Consider the following 22,286-nt stretch of genomic DNA (forward strand, 5'->3'; position numbering starts at 1 on the left):
GCTAAACAACTATTTGCAATCTTATCGGCAAAATATGTTTGGCCAGTAAGAAGAAAAGCACAAGGACAATCAGATTACAGAACTTCAAAAAAAAAATCCATTTAACTCATACAAACACAATTAGAGGAAGCAGTTAAAACATCGGACTGGCTGTCCAACAAGTAAGGCATTGCCAATGGACTCTTTACTCCTGACAAACCACTGACGGTTCTTTGTTCTGTTTCATGTGTCATCATTTTCATGTGGGTTCATGCGTAAACGTGCTCAGTTAGTCACACCAAGAGCAACATTCATGCTTGATTCAATTGATAAAAGCACAGACTGTGTTGCTGGAAGCAGTGCTCATCAACAACAACAACCCGCATTGATGCTCCCAGGGTTGGTAAGTGAGGGAAAGGCATGATGTGCTCGCCATCTTGCAAAGCTTCTGCGTTTTTACAACAAATAAATTAATCACAGCTGGAATCTGCAGCAGCACGACTTAATTAGTCCTTATTAACAGGTTACAGTGATTGGGAGATCAAACTTGGAAAAGCAGTTGAGGATCTTGGAATGCACTGCACGGATCACCAAATGAAGAAGGCTATCAAATCAGGTTGCAATACCTTACAAACTCAAAGCATTTTTGACATTTTGGAGCAAAGCAACAGATAAGGCAAGTCCAAAATATCCTCTCTACACACATGGCTTTATACTCTGCCGGTGAGTCAAGAGGATGGGTATTCAGACATCTTTGTCCAAATATATTCAGGATACTCCATTTTACCATACATCAGAGGGTTAAATCAACTCCTGGTCACAAAAAATAAAGAAGTTCTGTGTCAGCAGTAAAATCATGTCTAATAACACAAAAACCTAAACAGCGAAGGGATTCAATTTGTATAGTGTGACATCTTGTATTATTATTTTCTATGCAGCAGGTGACTGCTGGTTGCATCACTGCTGCAAGCATGGTTGATGCAGTGCCCCCTTTTTCCACTAAACAGGTACTCATTTTGCTAACATCAGTAGAATGACAGGCTGAATCAACCGACCTGGTGTTATTTAACTGAAAAAAAACAGGTGCTCAAACTCACGGTGTTAAGATCATAAGGTAGCCACTTTTATCATGAAGCCAACACCAGGCTTGTGACATCTGTTGAAGCTGGTGAATGCCATCTCCATTTATAGGAAGCACCAAGGGCATCGATTGCTTTTGAAAAGTGTGGGGGGGGGGGACATTGCATGTCCAGACCACGAAGCCCACTTTGTGCCGGCGTGGACGTAGCAAGTCTACCCTTGCAAATTCTTGATTTTATATGCTCGTTGACAAGCTGCCCTCTGATCACACAAATCCCTTAAATTAATCTGACCATCTTTTTATCAAATGTAAGCAGACGGAGCGAAATTAATTAAGCATTAATCATACACATTTCAAAGTTTCAAGTGGCATCAAAGAATATATATATATATATATATATATATATATATATATATATATATATATATAAAGAATTGTTTGTCAAGCCTCCTTCTCACGACCCTTGAACTGATTCACTAAACATAAACTGAAAACTAGACTGACGTACAAATTGATATTACACGAGTACGGTCAACTTACCTTAAAACTTGCTAAAAATATGAACCCTCTTGTCTGCTGATCGAGTTAAAAACTTTGTAGTAATGTCTTGGCGGTCAAGTGCAGTCAGACGATCTCGATGAACATGACAGATCATGAGATGGTTGAGGCGTTGTTGGGTCATTGTTGAACGTAACCAAGTCTTCATACGTCTGAGTGCGCTGAATGACCGTTCAGCTTCGCATGAACTTGCTGGGGAAACCAATAGAAGCCTAAGCAAACGTTCTACCTGAGGGAACATTCGACGGACTTCCAGCACCATATCTACAAATATCTTACGGTAATCCTCAACAGATGAACCACTGAACTGGTTACGAAAGAAGCCAAGTTCTTGCTCTAGGGAATCCGACAGTTCTGGATATTTTCGGACTATTTGTGGTTTGAATGACCCAGGCAGGAGCATTTCACCCAAGTCCCAATACGCCATGAGGTCGGTTGATGTGAAGTACTCATTCAAGTTCTCGGATGCGCTGTTGAAGACTTTGAAAAATTCAACTCTGTATACCTCCTCTGCAGAATTGGCAGTGTATTCCTGCATGCCTCCATCAAGTCTCTTCGGAAGCTTGCACTTCCGAGAGAGGGTCACTGGATCTAGTTGGCACTGCTGGAGCTTCTGTTGTGCTGCTTCGAAAACCTCCTTAAACGTCTGGTCGGTACGGAGAGATTGGAGATTCTGTGAAGTTACCTTTGCAGCAGTAAGCATACCAGAGACGGTAACTTGTGAACCCTGAAGTGCCTTATTGAGGTATTCAAGGGATTGGAGAACGGGCAATGATGCAAACAGACCGAGAACACACTTCTGATGAAAGAGAGCTTTGAATACCGTTGGCTCGCGATGCCGTGTTTGTGCCAAAGTCATCACTTGCTTGTTGAAGGGCATCCAGTACCGCTTCATAGTTATCCAATATCGATTTCACGGCAGGAGAACGAGTTAACCAACGCGTCGGGCAAATTGGCCTCAGGCGTGTAGGGCAAGGAGTGTCAGCATCGTCAGCGTGGATATTCAAGTACAGATGCTTGAATTTTCCAGAGTTGTTGTAGATGTTGCTGAGTACCTGGACATAATCGAGGACGTCTCTTCTGAACGGTGCAGTTTGTAGGGCTTTGGATGTAATGAGTTGGGTGACATGAGCTCCATAGTGAACATAATTATTGGCCAGCGGTTGGAGTTTTTTTTTAGCTGTGCTTGACAGCCCTTGTACTTTCCGTACATGTTGCTTTCCCCATCGTAAGTCTGCGCTCTAAGGTGTTCAATATGGAGTTGACACCAAATTAGGACATCCTGAAGCATCTTACAAAGTGATACTCCTGTTGTTGATGATACTTGGTAGAGGCCGATGAGATCTTCTTGAACATCAAAGGAATCCATCACGTAGTGCACACACACACCGACTCCTGCTCATTACCCTGAATATCTTGCGTTCCATCAGTTACGAGTCCAAACTGAGTGGACATTTCATTCAGGTTACTGCAGATATTTCTGAGGATGGCATGACTCATCAACTGTAGAATTTCGTTCTGAATTTCTCCACTTGTGAACGTCATCTTCCTTGACAGCCACGTCTTGAGGTTTACATCATCCTCGGCCCACAACTGGAAGAGCATTTTTAAATTCCCTTCAGAGGCATCCTTCCCACGAATTGCAAAACCTTGTCGGGCTAAATATTGCAGTGAGGTGATAATCTTCAGAAGTGCTGACCGTGCAGATTTTTTATCCAAATTTAACCCTCTGATGTATTTGCTCTTCTAGCAGTTTGCTGCTCAGCTGCACATGGACACCAGGTTGACTTCTGAGACATTTCAGAGGCAAGCCTATGTGTGTTTGATCATTCGTGTTGTCTGAATTTTTCTGTATCCTTTTCCCATTTCCGAAAGCCCTTTCAGACAAATGCGTCTTCTGCACAGCGGGAAAGTTCAGTAAGTTTTTCACGAAAAGTGTCCGTACAGGTGTGACAGAGTACACCGCCGATGCTCTGATCAAAATGAAGCCACGGAAAATCTTTGAACCACTGTTGTTGAAACTTCAACTTTCGGTTTGGCAGTATTTGGACTTGGATACAACTGACATCATGAGGTTGAAAAGGCTGATCTGGGAAATTAGGCTGAGTACTCGCACATGCACCCTTTTCTGCTATATTCTCCTTTGAATCATCCACCTCTTTCTGGGAACTGGATTGCTCCAGGAGAGGGGTCGGGGATGTGCCACTTGATGCTGTCGCGAAAAACTTTCTGATATCCATATCTTCTATGAAACGAGAAGGGAATTACATTTCAGTTGAATAAATTTTGACATGTGAATTATAAGGGTTATGTTTGCGTAACGGCATTTTTAAGGTCAACATACTTTTGGCGAGGTCACTATACCTCCAGGCACAATGTTGACATGTGATAAGCTTTGCGTAGCACATGTATTACTAAAAGAGTGCCGATACGAGTTCAATTCTTAATTTAGCATCTGAGCTCCCAATTTAGCATTCCATTACTCGCTTAGTTCCCGGCTACGCGCTTATTACTTTTATTACTTTTGGTTAGGGTCAGATACCCTGGTATTTTATTACCTGGAATTATTAATATTCAGCATTTTATTTCATCTGCATTTAATTAACCAATGAGCTAAAGTTGAGTGAGATGATTATGATATTATTGATTCATAGTTAGTGTCGTCGTTAAAGATTGTGTTCTTGATTTGCATACCATCAAAAGGGTTCACCAAAGGAATGAGCTAAAATCAGTTGTAATGTGAACATTTATGTAATTCTTTCCCTCTCACAAACCACGAGACCAGGGGACGAGGGATTAAGATCTGTTGCCGTCCGGACGTGCACTCTCTTCTTTCCAATTATTGTACATAGTTTGATTTGTAAATACATTCATCATTTCCACTAGTGCGTGCCCGTACGTGCAAAAAAATAATAAAAAAAACACAACTTTGAAACTGCGTGCCTTTGTTTAAGTATAGTGCGTGCCCGTACGTTTTGTTTAAGTATAGTGCGTGCCCGTACATTTTGTTTAAGTAGAGTGCGTGCCCGTACATTTTGTTTAAGTATAGTGCGTGCCCGTACATTTTGTTTAAGTATCGTGTGTGCCCGTACGTTTTGTTTAAGTATATTGCATGCCCGTACGTTTTGTTTAAGTACAATGAGTGCCCGTACATTTTGTTTAAGTACAATGCGTGCCCGTACGTTTTGTTTAAGTATAATGCATGCCCGTACATTTTGTTTAAGTATAGTGCGTGACCGTACGTTTTGTTTAAGTATAGTGCGTGCACGTACATTTTGTTTAAGTATAGTGCGTGCCCGTACGTTTTGTTTAAGTGTAATGCGTGCCCGTACGCTTTAAGTATAGTGCGTGCCCGTACGCTTTGTTTAAGTATAATGAGTGTCCGTACGTTTTGTTTAAGTAAAGTGCGTGCCCGTACGTTTTGTTTAAGTACAATGCGTGCCCGTACGTTTTGTTTAAGTACAATGCGTGCCCGTACGTTTAGTTTAAGTACAATGCGTGCCCATACGTTTTGTTTAAGTATAACGCATGCCCGTACATTTTGTTTAAGTATAATGCGTGCCCATACGTTTAGTTTAAGTACAATGCGTGCCCATACGTTTTGTTTAAGTACAATGCGTGCCCGTACATTTTGTTTAAGTATAATGCGTGCCCGTACATTTTGTTTAAGTACAATGCGTGCCCGTACATTTTATTTAAGTACAATGCGTGCCCGTACGTTTTGTTTAAGTATAATGCATGCCCGTACGTTTTGTTTAAGTATAGTGCGTGACCGTACGTTTTGTTTAAGTATAGTGCGTGCCCGTACGCTTTAAGTATAGTGCGTGCCCGTACGCTTTGTTTAAGTATAATGCGTGTCCGTATGTTTTGTTTAAGTATAGTGCGTCCCCGTACGTTTTGTTTAAGTACAATGCGTGCCCGTACGTTTTGTTTAAGTACAATGCGTGCCCATACGTTTTGTTTAAGTATAATGCATGCCCATACATTTTGTTTAAGTATAATGCGTGCCCGTACGTTTAGTTTAAGTACAATGCGTCCCCGTACGTTTTGTTTAAGTACAATGCGTGCCCGTACGTTTTGTTTAAGTACAATGCGTGCCCATACGTTTTGTTTAAGTATAATGCATGCCCATACATTTTGTTTAAGTATAATGCGTGCCCGTACGTTTAGTTTAAGTACAATGCGTGCCCGTACGTTTAGTTTAAGTATAATGCGTGCCCGTACGTTTTGTTTAAGTATAATGCGTGCCCGTACGTTTTGTTCAAGTACAATGCGTGCCCCTACGTTTTGTTTAAGTATAATGCGTGCCTGTACGCTTTAAGTATAGTGCGTGCCCATACGTTTTGTTTAAGTATAGTACGTGCCCGTACGTTTTGTTTAAGTATAGTACGTGCCCGTACGTTTTGTTTAAATATAGTACGTGCCCGTACGTTTTGTTTAAGTATAGTGCCTGTACGTTTTGTTTAAGTATAGTGCGTGCCTGTACGTTTTGTTTAAGTATAGTGCATGCCCGTACGTTTTGTTTAAGTATAGTGCATGCCCGTACGTTTTGTTTAAGTATAGTACGTGCCCGTACGTTTTGTTTAAGTATAGTACGTGCCCGTACGTTTTGTTTAAGTATAGTACGTGCCCGTACGTTTTGTTTAAGTATAGTACGTGCCCGTACGTTTTGTTTAAGTATCGTGCGTGCCCGTACGTTTTGTTTAAGTATAGTGCGTGCCCGTACGTTTTGTTTAAGTATAGTGCGATATATGTTAGAAAGGTGAAATAAGCCATTTTGGTCGCGAAAGGGGCCCAGAACCGTTGCGGGTCGACATGGTGAGAAGAAGCTGACAATCCTCTATTTTATTTTCAACGCTGCATTTAAAATCTCCAATTTAATCATTCTAAATCACACAGTTTAATGAGACACCTTATTCTGTCGGTCGGTCCTTCGTCTTTGTCCTCGTGCAAACGGAGAATTATTCGGATGATGCGGAAGAGAAATTCCTTCCGGAACGTTATTTTTCCTCATAAAAATTGCAAGCCGCGGCTAAGCTACTAAGCCTAAGCCTTTTTTAATCGGATTTTCGAGGTAATCTCATTACTACCCTATATATCCTGTATAATCCGAGAACAGAATTCAAAAATAATTTTCCGTTCGTTTGTCCGAACCGCTTTGGTGAATTTTGCAAATTTTTCAACAGCTACCTTTTAAAATCTATAATTTAATCCTCATAAGTCCGACGACCGAATGATACCTCTCGTTTTGTAGGTCTATACCTCCCCCAAGTCCAAGTACCGATGAAAAAATTATTTACATTAACCGCCGCAAAAGCGAGTGAATCAGCGCATTTTATTTCATGTTTCCCCAAGTCTTCAAAGCTAATTTAGTCGCCAAAATACCATTTTTCCTTCGAGTTTCACCCGGTTTTCAGCGTTGGGATTTAGGCCACTCTTATCGACTGCGAAATATGAAAACAGAATTACAAAATATCTTTCCATTCGTTCGTGCGAGCCGGGAGAGTGAAACCGCGTCATCCTGCACAAGCTCCACCATCTCAATCAGCATACCAGGCCGCGAAATCTTTTATTGGCTTATAACTCGACGGTGCGAAGTCACAAATATTAAACACACACATCATCGTGCAGGTAATAATATCAGGCATCCGGTGATATAGGTTAGAAAGGTGAAATAAACTATTTTGGTCGCTAAAGGGGCCCCGAGCCGTTGCGGCCTAACACTCTCCGAGGCGTGGCGCTCCGGGCCATGAAGCCGCGATTTCTTTAAACACTAATAAAATGACGATGCAAAGTCCGAAAACGTCCCAACATACCTCAAAATGTACAGGTCACGTTCCCTGTTAGTGGGTGAACAATCCAACGCTTGGCGAATTCTGCTTCGCAATGATAGGAAAAGCCGACATCGAAGGATCAAAAAGCGACGTCGCTATGGACGCTTGGCCGGTGCGAGACCATGGCTTGGGAAGCACAGATTCTCAATGTTGAATTGTTAACCTATCATCTTTAATAGAATTATGATAGACCAATGAAACTTTAATAGAGATTAAAAAATTTATTCTTGTATTTGAGGAGCATCTCGGCCTGGTTGTACTAGAGCAGCTCGTTTTGTGTTACGTAACTTAAGTTCAATGAAAAAAATGGGGGGGGGGATCGATATGTTGTCCCCCCCCCCTTGATAAAAAGAGGGGGGGGACATGTCCCCCCCCCGTCCCCCACCAATCGACGCCCATAGGAAGCACCATGTTCCTGCAGTTGGATTTGGTGGTATTGCTCATTCCAAATCTTTGTCATGAATACAACCTCCGAAACCCAGTATGATGAAATTGTGCTGCTTCGATGGGCAGGGCATTTGCACACATACATATGGTGCATTGTTCAGCTTTTCTGGTGTGCTTGGCGATGGTGCACATTGACATCTTACTGTTTTGATTGTTGTTGATTTTCCACCATTGTGGAGCAATATATGGTAAGTGGATGATGAATAGTTTTTGGAGTTTGGTTGGAGGTGTTGAGTGGGGGGGGGGGGGGGGTGGAGGGTGTTAGATATCATAACGTGTAGGGTCTTGTAAGAACACACTCATGCTGGGTGGTCCCCCCCCCCCCCCGCACCCCCTCCCCTGAGAGACCTCAAACAGCTTGATTGGTTAATTCAAAACAAGTGCACAGTCACGTGGCCTCTGCATTTGTGAGTAAACTCACAGTTGCTTCCATGGCAAGATTCAACGATGACCGTATTTTTTTCACACCACCATATGACCTTGACCTTCAAAATGAAGGATATAGTGTAGATGATGAAAATGCGTCGCCATCTACAATCTATCCGTGAAACTCAACATCATGAAATCATTATAAAATACGTTTTAAAAAAATGATCAAAAAGGTGTCTTTTTATTACCTTCGCATTCTGCGAAAGGTTATGTTTTGGTCGCTGTGTATTTATTTCTTTGTGAATATGTGTGTTTGTTTGTTATTCGCATAACTCAGAAAGTATTAAACCAAATTGCATGAAATTTGGTGGGATGGTTCGTGAGTATCCAAGGACGATGTGATTAGATATTGGGAGCGATCGGGTCAAAGGTCAAGGTCAAGGTCATGAAAAGGTCAAAAACACTATTTTGAGCATAACTTCCTTCATAATACAGCTATCGACATGCAACCACCGCCATATTGTTCTATGACCAGATACCTTTCGGATATGTAGTGTCGGATTTGACGTAACGTCATCGAAAGTACGTCTAAATGACGTCACAAGATGACGTAAATTTTCAATTTTCGATCTCATCAGTTTTGATCATAACGTTTTGTTGGACTTACATTAAGGACGTCACACACCAAATTTTACATCGATCGGACTGACCGTTATGACATCATTGACGTTTGAACTTGACATTTTTCAATTGTGGCTAAAATGTCCTGATATTTTACATTCAAATATCTATATAATTTAGAAAGCAAAGTCTCCCAAATCCAGGCATTAGGATCAGTACCAAAATATCTGTTTATTGATGTACAGGTTTTTCCAATTAACTCTGTAGTCAAGGTCAAGGTCACACTCAAGGTCAAAATATACTTGTAGGCATAGCTTCAGATCTAATAGAGCTATTGACATGAAACCAACGTTAAAACGTTCAGTGAACTATGAGCTTTCAGAATGGTAGTCCCCGATTGGACGTGACGTCCCCGGAAGTGCGTCAAAATGACGTCAAAAGATGACATCATTTTTCAACTTTTTTATTTTTCAGTGTTTATCATTCCATTTTGTTGGACTGCCTTCAAGGAGGTTACACACCAAATTTGACGTCAATCGGCCTGACGGTTGTGACGTCATGGACGTTTTAAAATGACGTTTTTCAAATGTGCCCGGAAAAAAGTTGCGGCGGCGAAGGTATGCGCTCTACCGAGTGCCCGTTCTAGTTAGAGACTGTTGAGGTGCACAACTTCAATGTCGGTCCACTATTATGATGCAAGACCATAATGGAAGGCCAAGTGGTATTTAATATTTCAGACTGCCATTTTACCTTGAACTTTAACTTGGATGGGTATGATGTAAATATAGTGTAAATGTGTTTTGCTCTGAACTATCTGGAGAGGGCATTTTATTCCAATTGGACAAACCTCAGTCGAGTTATGGTGAAAAATGTTAAAATGTCTATAATTAGGTTATGCCCTTAAAATTATGTCAATGTCAAAAATATGTCAACCTCGCATACTTTCTATTCACATTATAAATGTAATATTTCATTCCGAAAGTCTCAGCCAGCTCCGAGATACAGCTTGGATATTTAGGAAATTAGGAGTGCAGGTAAAAACAGCTAATAATGAAAATAAAAAACTAAAAATCTAAATGGTGGTTTAGTACTTCTAGGGGGTCTAAGATACTCTGTGGTATCATTAAAAATTTGGGGGAGCTAATTGTAGTAACAAACCCTACAATAGCTGTTCCCTTATCCTATAGGAGAAGGCTTAATTAATGATGACAAAAGGAGGTGCAATAACCATTATAATCTCAAGACAGGGTGGACATACGACACATACACCTAATGACAAATAACTCTCAACTTACAACCATGGGTCCAACAACAATCAGAGGGAGAGGTCGGTGGAAGGAAAAAGAAAGAAAGAAAGGAAAAGAAAGCAAACTCGAAGGGCACTTGGTGGAGTGCATACCTCCACCACGTAATGCCTGATCCGCGAGAACATATTGTGCCCATTGCATTTTTTGAAATATCATGCTTTACAGTACCATATCGTTTTTGGCGCTATCTCTCAATGGTGATGAATCACTTAAAAATTCTAGTAGTCCGATCCGGATCAGGATCTTCACCGAAATTTAATCAGTTCGTCCTTGTCTCACACCCAACCTGTCCAGAAAATTTCATTTGGATCCGTGCACAACTTTTTGAGATATCCTGCACATAAACAAACAGACAGACAGAGAAAGGTGAAAACATAACCTCCTTCACCTTCGGTCGCGGAGGTAAAAAGCAAAATGGCAAGGAGAAAAAAATTGTTGAAAGGAAGAAGAAAAACCCTGTACTGTGGGGAAAATTGTGTCGCCTCATGTGCCCAGGCTGGGAGGTCCATCATGTCGTGTGGTCGAACCTGAGAGCTCCCAAGGTGTTTCACCCATTCCTCCTAAGGCCCTCTAATACCCTCCTTTCACTCTCATACCTTCCTTCTTCGTGTATGGGCTCACTGGCAACCGAATGATGACCTTCAAGAAGGGCTCGAGCAAGGGAGGAGAAAATGCCTTCTTGAAATATGTAAAGAAATATTGAGGGTTCATTCCACAATATCAACAAAGGAATTGCCTATTCGATGAGACATCTACGTGCGGGTATTATAAGGTAACTTTGGAAGATGGGGAGGTGGTGGCATTGGATCGTCTCCAGGTACATGTCCAATGATTGCTAACATTTTAAGCAGTGATGTGTGGAATGTAGGAGCAAACAACCGTCTAAATATATCCCCAAAGAGGGAAGCGAGTTGGCTTGGAGTTATGGTTGCCTTTTTTGTGACTGAACGATGGTGGCTGAACAAACCGATTGAGCTACACATCCATTAAACATGCTACAAGTATGTTCCAGTCATTAATCTTCTCACAGGCAATGAGTGTGTTATGTTACAACCAAGAATATAATACATTTCGTATCGACAAATATGATGGCTGAAAACTGGTGGGAAAGAGTTGCTGCAATTTCACTGATGTATGGGAGGTAAAAATTATTAGGATGTCAAAAAGGAAACCATTTATGAACCCCTGTTGGACTTAATCCGAAACAGGGCCTAATGGATTTGGTCTCCATTTTCGAGTCCGTGTGTGTGTGTGTGTGTGTTTGCGTGTGTGTATGCGTGCGTGTGTGTGTGTGTGTGTGTGTGTGTGTGTGTGTGTGTGTGTGTGTGTGTGTGTGTGTGTGTGTGTGTGTGTGTGTGTGTGTGTGTGAGAGAGAAGTGTGCGTACCTGCCTCCACAACCATATCTCGGACATGTATAGACTGATTTTATTTGTACATGACACAAAAACAACACAAGACAGTATACATATGTATATCATATTTTTTCGACAAGATGGCGGAATGGCAGCCATTTTAGTTGTAAAAAAAGTCCGATGCTGAACACGTCCTCAACCATTTCTTGGACATGCATTTACCGATGTTATTAAAAACACGGATAATAAATGATGCTATATCATATGCACTTAATTTTTTTTCGAGATCAGATCCAAGATGGCCGACTGGCAGCCATTTTAGTTGTGAAAAAAAACCCGATGTTGAACACATCCTTGATCATTTCTCGGACACACATTCACCGATGTTGTTCAAACTTGGCACACAGATTGCGAACGATGACTTACATATGCACGGTATTTTGTTTTGAGATCAGATCCAATATGGCCGACTGGCAGCCATTTTAGTTGTAAAAAAAACCCCATGTTGAACACGTCCTCAACCATTTCTCGGACAAGCATTCACCGATTATGCTCAAACATGGCAACCTGATAAGAAATAATAGCTTGCATATGTGCATATTTCCTTTGTCACGAACAGATCCAAGATGGCCGACTGGTGGCCATTTTGTTACTTAAAAATGTCCCCAACCATTTCTCGGACATGCATGGTCCGATTTGGTCCAAACATGCGACAAGCACAGTACATGATGGCACACACATGCACCTAACTTTATTTTGCAATCTGATGAAAGATGGCCGACTGATAGACTGGCAGCCATTTTAGTTGTTCATAAATCTGGGTTAGCCCTCTAACTCCAAACAGCAAAATTACGAAAACAATGGGGGTTATGACATTTTATGTCTTTTTTTTACTTGTTATATCTGCCACAAGCTCACACCAGCATAGCAAAAAAAAATTTACCTGCTTCCACTCAAGCACTCCTGTGTGGAAGAACATCACAGTGGCACTTTGGAAATTTGACATGAATCCAGATTGCATGAGTGTGGGATATTTGTTTGACATTGGCTGGAAGACATGAGTAAATGCTTGCAAGATTCTTGCACAGCAGTAGAAGCAATCATGATACTTTTACACATCCCCCATTGCCAGCTCAGAATAGTTTGCCAAAATAGCTAAACATTTTGAACAGTGTGAGAAAATGGTACAGTGTGTGTCGGCCATTGATGGATCTCACATGGCAATCATTTCTTCTCATGCAAAGCATTATGATAAAATTCAATAGGAAAGAGTGGAATTCAGGAAATTCCAAGCTTTCTTGGAAGGGGAAGGGCTTGTTGTGGGATGTGTGTGCTGACTTTGCTAGATGTGCCCACGATACACATGTGCTGAGGCATTCTGTGCTATTTTCTTGATTCTCCAAAGGGCATTGTTCTTTTTGTGAAAACAATCAAGTATATTACTTGGTGAAACATTGCCGATTACCCTACTCCATGAGACAATGGCTATCCAATGGCTGTTGAAGCCTTTTGAGGATATTGGCAGGCTTGACGTTTGCCAGTGGCTTTACAATTTGAAAGTAAGCCACACTGAAGTAATTGTTGAAAATTCCTTTGGAGAACTTATGGGAAGATGGGAATGTCTCCTGGTAAGGAATGACTTTGATTTGAATTTGTTTTTGACGATGATCTTATGTTGTGTCTGTCCTTCACAAAAGTGTGTGCGATACACCAGGATAATTTTATTGAGGAGTGGATGAGCCAGGAAATGGAAGTATGGAAACCAGTTCAGTTTATCTTATCCCCAAAAAGGGGCAACAGGAAGGAATCCCAGTTGGTGATGCTCTGCTTGAGTATGTATTTGAACATGTAACGAAGGCAAAACGGTCTATCAATCAAACATTGTGCAGAACAGGACATAAGGTGTTCAGCCTTTTCAAATCACAAACCATTCCTTTATGTAAATTGCAGGCTCATGAGACTGCACAAAACAAATGCCCTTACCATCAATGTGCCTTGTAAGAGGAATGCCAAGTGAAAGTACAGTAGCTCGGAGGTTGGATTGGATTTAAATCCACAACATTGTGGCTTGAACAGCTCTATTCATTGTAAATCGTGTACATCATAATTAAAATTCAAGAGCTTACATGGTGTTAGTTAACATGTGGTTAAACTACACGTAAGATTTCACATAAGAAAAAATGTTATTATTATTATTATTAATATTATTATTATTATTAAACGAGCTAGTTTGTTGCAGGAGGGAAGAGGAGGAGTAGATGCCAAATGAAGCAAGGCAGTCCCATTATTATTAGTTGGGATATTGCAGACCACAGAACCGAGCTCCGAACAGTTTGGGTGCTTTGCCACTTGTTTTTTTTAATATTACACCCCTTCACTTTTATACAATCCTGTTTAATATTTCCCATTGCTTTCCCAGAGGAGTTTTGATGTACACCCAATTCCCGTACTAAGTCATTTGGTGTAAATATCTTCATACACTTGCTCCCTGTGGTTGCTCAGTTGTAGCTTGGCGTGGATCTTCCATCATTCCTGCGCGTCCTCACTGTTGTGTCCTTTTTGTGTGCTCTCTTGAATTCCACTGTGCATTTCTCGTGTGCTATATTTTTCATCTTCTTCGTTTGTCCAATGCTTTATACATATTGTGCTGTTAATGTGCGTTCTTTCTCCGGTATTGTACGTACAAGCTCATTCATGGTGGAACATTGATAAGGTTTATAATTTTTTAGTCTGGTATTATTTGTATGTGACTGTAACCCAGTTGATTCGATCATAAATAAAGGAAATATTATTTGTTTGTTTTTAGCCATTTGTTTTTAGCTGGGTCAATCAAATCCTAGATATGATAAAACATCGCTCGATATTTCACTGGCTGACTTTATGGTTTAATATCGTGTAGGTTACAACTTAATGTAGTCCAACTCTGTGATTGAAGTGAATATCTCACGGATAAAAAGCAAACAGAGATTGAATCCACTGTTACTCCTTTTTCCATAGCACTCGACAGTCGAACGGCCCCTCAATATACCTGCTGCAACCCAATTAACAACAATGTCTGCCATACAGTGGCTTCTATACAAAGAGTTTGGTCAACGCGGTTTTGGGAGGGCAGAAAAATGGCAAAGGTTGACACTGCGTTCAGTGGAACACACTGGCAACAAAATGGAACCTATTGTTGAATTGGCCCAACTTTTGTAAAGAAGGCACCGCTGCCATATCCCCACCCCACAAAAAAGACCAACCCCTTCACCAAATCCCTCAACCCACAATAAATCCTGTAAATATATTATCCCTTTACCCAACTCATCCACCAAAGCTCTTGGGTGTGCCATCTCGAAGCATTTATCACAGGAAAGACTATCCCCTATCACCACTAACCTGGATGCTGCCCACATACAACACCCAATATATTGTTTATAACTACTGATGCGTTCTTACATGGCCCTGCACTTATTCAGGGACATCTGTTTGACTCCATCCTCTTCTTCTTCTTGCTGTTCCTCAGGCTTGTTCCCCTCAGTGCTGCTATCAGTAATGGATTGAGCATCATCACGTTCAGTAGTTTTGACATTCATGTTTGAGTGATCTATCTCTCCGATGTCATCTCTGAGGAAGATCCTATTGGGAGATCAACTTCCTCCATACTTGATCAACTGTCTGCTTCGAGCTCACCCACCTTGGAAGCCCCACGGCTGATCACAGGTCACTCACCCCTGTCAATGGAGAATTCTTGTGAACCATTTACCCTTTTTTCAATCAGATGCTCAAAGGTCTGTCATTCAAGGATGAGCTCAATACCTCTTCATTCTGGTCTCAATAAGCATCAGAACACCATCTGGAGATCCCTGGAGAAGCTGCACTTGATCCCAGAGTCAGGCCCAAATGGACAGACTTACAGTAATGCCAGATATATGCTGGTGAGACTGCTGGGGAAGGTGCCATTGACCTTCCTTCCTGTGCTCAGATGACACAGGTTGAGGCTGCGGCTACAGTTCTGTGACGGCACATGGCAGACATGCTTTCTTGTCCTTCTAAGTCTCCTTCCTTGGAGGGTGTTTCACCATGTTCGCTACCTTTGTCACATTGCTTTCCTTTTTAGCTTTAACGACCTTAAAGATATCTATCAGATCTGACTCATTGTCCAATAACTGGTCGAATTGGTTCATGATGGCACAGCTGAAGCTCTTTTGCATGTTTCTTGACATAATGCCTCACTTAAGCACTGGATTGGGCTCCAAAGCAGCTTGTTCGGCTTATGCTGAATTTTCAAGATCCGTTGCAAGATTGTGGCCTTCATTGCAAGATCCTATATTTCATCTTGGAGTCTGTTTATTGCATGCCACCCTTCACCTGAATGCTCACGAGCAATGACTGAAGCAGACTGAGCTCTCAATTTCCGAATTAGCAACGAGCGTAAAAAGTGGTAAATCAGCCATTATGCAGTGTTTTTGTTGGAGCCACGACCATCAGCCACAGTCTATACTAATAAATGTCAGTGTGTGTATGTCCTCCATAACTCCAAATCCATGAAACCAAGCAGCCCCAAACTTTGCATGCATACTAAGGGAACTCCAACGGAGTGCATGAATGAAAACTGTGTGTTTAGCTAAATTTAAACACCCCTTTTTGAAGTTAATTAAAGGTAAAACCAGAAACACAGGCAGTGTTTGGTCATCCTGCATTCAGCTCTCTCTGCCTGGGTGTCTTAATCAACAATTTTGTCTGCTCAGTTAAAAAGTGACTTTCCTTGCATGCTTGGACCAGGTTGGTTTCTATACGATAAAGCTTGAATCGCTGAATACATCAATGATTGCTCATCTTAATACCAATTAATTACTGAACACATCACAATGCTTATAAACGGCCAGAGCCACCAGTGTTTGTGTCTTTATTTAGTTTCCACACAGGTGATAAGCTTATGAATCGCTTAACCTGAGCCAAATTCTAAATTTATACTGCAGAATTGAGCTTAGCAGCAGTTCTGACTGCTAAAAAAAAGGTGTTCATTTGTGCAATTTGCACATTGTTTGACACTTTGAGCATCTCCAGGTGGTGTTAACTATGACCCATTGGTGATTGCTAATCACATGCCAAGTCTGCCAGTCTTTATCAACCGTTTCGTTGGAGTGCTTCCTTGAGTGTTTAAGCCACTTGGAAAGCACTCTACAAGCTGCTTGGATGTTCATTTGCAAGCCATGGTGATACATGTCAAAAGTACCCACACTGTCACTCTGCGCTCTCACGCTGCAAAACACAAAGATACATCGATCAACAAAAAAAGTTCAGGCCCCACCTGCCTTTGTTGCGCCCCGCGGTATCGTCCGGTGCCAAGCCTGCATTTCCTTATCAGCCATTGTTTGTAAGCCCTGGCAAGATAGCAGGTGGCATTGAAAATGACTTGCTTTTATCACAACTGTTGTCTCTTTTGAAAATAAAATTACAAATTGACATTCAAGATAATGTTCGGTGATAATGGAAATGAAGTACATAGATAAATGCATGTTCCATTGTCTTTGTTAAATCTGACAAAAGTTTAAAATGTAACTTTCACCTCAAAGCGGTCATGCTGAGCACTGCCTGGAGACGCACCCCCTGGTGGAGTACGTTAGAAGTTATTCGGGGAGAGTTGTTTCCAAAACCCAAGCTCATTGCAGATGCTGCAGGAAATGTTTTGGCAGACAAAGGAACAGCAGGTGGGAACTCAATAATTCATCATTCATTCCTTACACCTCAAGTTCACTCTGCAAGACTGATTTACAGGTGTTCATGAACAACTCTGGAACTTAGTGTGAATCCACTTTCCATCCATACTTTCCCTTCATCCCATCCATCCCTTCCATCCTTTCTTCCCTCCATCGCTTTGTTAGTCCTCGCTCCCCCACCCTCCTTCCACTCTCTCCTCCCCCTCTCACCCCTCTTACAACTTTCATGAAGTGTGAAACAATGTGTGGTTGCGATACATTCCTACAGGTGGTTGTGTTGTGTTTTGAGCCCGGAGTGTCGGGGAGTGTGCAGGTTGAGCGGATGACACTTTTTTGTTGGTCGGGGTTGCTGCACATGTTCATGAACTATTGTCAGGTCAAGCCAGATTAGATCTGTGACTTGCTACAGGTACAATGTAAACCTGTACTAACTTGTTTCACGGTTGGGTTGTTGGTGACTAAACCATCTCCCGCATGAGGTTTCCTTGTGAGGAGGGTGTGTGGATGTGGAGACCTAGCAGGATTAAAAACAAAGCCTGTCAAAGGGAAGAGGAGCTCCTTGTGAGCCAATGGCCATCCATTTCAGTGACCCAACTGTGACCTCTTGCAGTTGAGTTTCTTTTTAGGTTGGTGGCAGGATTTGCACTCGGACACTGTAAAACACTTAATTCCGCAAAACCCACAAACGCAAAGAAATCTGAAAACCCACTCAGTGGGAGTACCTTCTGTGCTGCTGCCCTTCGCATGGCAGCTCACCAGATGACGGGATTGGAGCAAAGCCTTCAGGACCCCCGTTCCTTGATGTTAGGAGGAAAAGCATGGTATAAACTTCCTGGGTCAGATTGCGGTCGTGTGTGTTGCGGTGCTGCTGAGGTGTCATCCATCAGACGGCGGTCTCTTTGGGTTAACCTGAGGCTGCCCCTTTGAGTGGGTGCCTGGAATGTCCTATCAAAGAGAGGATGACACCTTTCTGTTATCATCTGAGCTCAAGTGTTTGAACAACGGTATTGTAGTGCTCTCTGAGGTTCGGAAAATGGATAGTGACGAGATCATTGTGGTTGGCTACACCTACTATTGTTCTGGTCACTCTGATGGTTACCATGCCCAAAGAGTTGCTGTTGCTGTGTCCAAGAAGCTGACTCCAATGATAATTGAGGTAAGCTCAGTCAATAACTACATGATGAGACGAAGAATTCATCACTCCTTGGGTGTCGTTTCCCTGGTCTCTGTATATGCTCCAAATGAGGTGAGTGATCTCACCGTGAAGGACACATTCCTTGCTGTACTCGAGTCTGTGGTTGATCAGTGCCCAAGGCGAGATACTCCTCTCGTCTTGGAGGATTTTAATGCATCGACTGGAATTGATAGGGATGGTTATGAGCCATTTGTTGGTCCCCATGGGTCTGAAACTGTGAACCAGAATAACACTAAGTTCCTTGACTTTGCAGGAAATCCTGGACTTACTGTGGCTGATTTCATAGTACAGGCATTTTCGCAGAAATATTTGGTCAACCTCCCAGAAATTGCAAAAAAAGCAAACTCAACAGATTTTGATTCCTGGATATTATGTCCTCAGTGACAGAAAAAAGTCCTAAGGGATCCTCCGGGGGGGGGGAGTCCTGAAATCATGGAAATCCAATATGGCCACCACCCGGCTTCGGGGAAAATGAGAAAATTGTAAAGATTGATATTTTAAGATGTAAATATATGTTTTTCTGCATTCTAATTGTTTCTATTTATGGTTAGTATATTGATATACAAGAATATTTATAAAAAAAGTGAAATGTATTGAGGGTAAAATAAAAAATATTATCCTTTTTTGTCCAAAAATGTCAATTTTTTGTCCCGAAATTTTTTTTTTACCTGATATTGATTTTGGCTCCTGGACAAAAAAAAAGAAGAAACGTTGAAGACACAAGATGAAATCAAGTCTATGGCAATACAATATAATTATGTAAATCATTGAAACATGACAAAATTCACAATTCCACTCGGGGCAATCACATCTGCCTGACGAAGGTTTCGCAATGAAAATGAAAATTCGCATTAAACTCAGAAACTACATCCATTATAAACTTACTATACATGTTGAGAAAAATCAAGCGTATTAAAGTTAGAACTCGACAATGTCGTCATCATCCTCATCATTGTCACATGGAGTGTTTGTGCAGCCAGAGGCCCTGGAGTGCACTCAATGTTGTGCTTCTTGCATGTGCATCTCATGGTGCTACATTCAGCCTGGCAGTTGCACCTAATGACATGTAACATCTTTTCAGGAGCTGGAGCTATTGATGTTAGAAGTGGCACAAAACCCTCATCACACTTCTGCCAACCCCAGTCTGTGGAAGAAGTATGCAAGTCTGACATCTTGAAACGAATCAAAGACCACCTTCAGAAGCATGCCGAGTCTGCAAAGATATATTCTAGAACTTCAGCGCTCTGGGTTCAGTATATGGACATGCGAGACATTCTACGCAAATACATCCGGGCAGAGCGCACTGGGAACTGGGCACTACATCTACAAGCCATCCAGGAAATGCTGCCTTTCCTGGCAGCCTCGGGCCACAACCTGTATGCCAAATCTGCGAGGGTGTGTCTGCAACAGATGACCAACCTCAAAACTCAACATCCCAATGTCCAACAACGTTTTGATGAGGGGTTCCATGTGGTTTGATGAAGTGATCGCCTGTGGGTAGGTCTTTCATCTGACCTGATCATCGAACAAGTTCTGATGAGAAGTTTGAAGACCAGCGGGGGGCTCACACGAGGGCGAGGAATAACAGACCAACAACGGCTGGTATGACTACTATCAATGCCTGCCTGTGCAGAAATAAACCAGGCAATGCAGGAGCTCACTGGTGTGAACTACAACACTGGAGAGCAGAAGAAGGACATGACCAAGGCGAGACAATCTCTTGACTGGAAGGACACACTATCAGCTCTTCAGTATTTACAGGAATGGAATCCGTTCAGTAGTGATCCACATCTGAGGAACATTGCCACTGGAGTTCATGCACACCCCACCGTCAACGTCGATACAGCACATGCTGTAGGAGCCAAAATATTGAAATCTATGGATGGGAAAACACCTGCCGAGTACACATTTAAGAGGAAAGACCAAGTTGTCACCCTCAGCATGAAGTCATCTGTCAAGATTGATGGAGAGCAAGTCCAGGTTGACCCACAACTCCTCTTCCAGAGACTGATCACTGTTGCACAGATAGCAGAAGAACTGGAGTCGGCCTTCAAATATGAACTGTGCAGCTATCCACCAGCCCTCTTTGATTCCTCTCTTCAGCTCCGTGAAGCACACAAGCCAGTCTTTGCTGATGCCATCTGGGATCTTCTTGGATCTGATGTCACAGCCGATATCCCCAATGATCGGGAACAGTATGTTTTGGATGGCGGAGCACTTGATCAACGCATTCCATGGTCTCGTGGATCTACATACAGAGACATATGCCACCAGTACACTGATTATGTAACGAAGAAGTATGGAGATGCCATAGTCGTGTTTGATGGTTACGAAAGTACCAACACGAAGGACGTGACACACCAGAGATGGTCTAAAGGGAATGCTGGCACTACTGTGACATTTACAGCTGACATGTGTCTCACAATGAAGAAGGAACAGTTTCTTGCCAATAGGCAGAATAAACAGCGATTCATTTTTATGTTGAGTGAAGAGCTTCAGAAGAAGAACTCTGAGACACACCATGCCTCAGGGGATGCTGATCTCCTGATTGTACTGAAGGCCGTGCAGTCTGCTACTGTCACCAACACCGTGTTAGTTGGTGATGACACAGATCTCCTCGTCCTCCTATGCTACCATGCAAGCTCAGAATCCCATGACCTCTTCTTTTGTCCCGAGCCAAAGAAGAACATGAAGAAGCCTCGCATCTGGAACATCAAGGCGCCAAAGAAAATGATAGGTACAGAAATATGCAAGCACATACTGTTTCTACATGCAGTTATTGGGTGCGACACGACATCTCGTCTTCATGGGATTGGAAAGGGAGCTTCCCTCAAAAAGTTCAAAGCAAACAACACATTCCGTGAGCAGGCCAAGGTTTTTGATACATATCCAGCTTCCGTTTGTGATGTGGCAGATGGAGGAGCAAAAACATTGGTGATAATCTCCAACGGAAAGTCAACTGACACCCTGGACACCCTCCGGTATCAGTGGTACTGGGACAAGGTGGCTTGGAGCTCCTCTCACGTGCAACCACAGACGCTACCACCAACATCAGAAGCAGCAAAGTATCAAAGCCTGCACGTGTATCTGCAAGTACAAGAATGGAAGGGATGTGCAGATGAACTTCTTCTGACAGACTAGGGTTGGCAGAAGTGTGACGAGGGTTTTGTGCCACTTCAGAAATCAATAGCTCCAGTTCCTGAAAATATGTTACATGTCATTAGGTGCAACTGCCAGGCTGAATGTAGCACCATGAGATGCACATGCAAGAAGCACAACATTGAGTGCACTCCAGCTTGTGGAAACTGCAGGGCCTCTGGCTGTACAAACTCTCCATGTGACAATGATGAGGATGATGATGACATTGTCGAGTTCTAACTTTAATACGCTTGATTTTTCTCAACATGTATAGTAAGTTTATAATGGATGTAGTTTCTGAGTTTAATGCAAATTTTCATTTTCATTTTGAAACCTTCGTCAGGCAGATGTGATTGCCCCGAGTGGAATTGTGAATTTTGTCATGTTTCAATGATTTACATAATTATATTGTATTGACATAGACTTGATTTCATCTTGTGTCTTCAACATTTCTTATTTTTTTTGGTCCAGGAGCCAAAATCAGTATCAGGTAAAAAAAAATTTTGGGGACAAAAAATTGACATTTTTGGACAAAAAAGCAATAATTTTATATTTTACCCTCAATACATTTCACTTTTTGGAATTATTCTTGTATATCAATATACTGACCATAACTAGAAACAATTAGAATGCAGAAAAACATATATTTACAAATTAAAATATCAATCTTTACAATTTTCTCATTTTCCCCGAAGCCGGGTG

At 41.9% G+C, this 22,286-nt stretch overlaps 1 protein-coding gene across 1 annotated transcript in view; it reads right to left on the bottom strand.

Annotated features, from left to right (window-relative positions):
- Positions 1-17,404, bottom strand: part of LOC147026490 (E3 ubiquitin-protein ligase MARCHF8-like) — a 448,650-nt gene extending 431,246 nt beyond the window's left edge. Inside the window, exons 1-2 of the mRNA XM_085881965.1 lie at positions 17,101-17,404; positions 16,843-16,915 (exon numbers count right to left, since the gene is read on the bottom strand). The gene's annotated coding sequence lies outside the window, so the exon portion shown is untranslated. The remainder of the gene's footprint in view (positions 1-16,842; positions 16,916-17,100) is intronic.
- Positions 17,405-22,286: the final 4,882 nt, after the last annotated feature.

Source organism: Eptatretus burgeri, chromosome 5 (genome assembly GCF_056783735.1).
Source record: "Eptatretus burgeri isolate ZD-2024b chromosome 5, Ebu_testis_v1, whole genome shotgun sequence".
Lineage (NCBI taxonomy): Eukaryota > Metazoa > Chordata > Myxini > Myxiniformes > Myxinidae > Eptatretus > Eptatretus burgeri.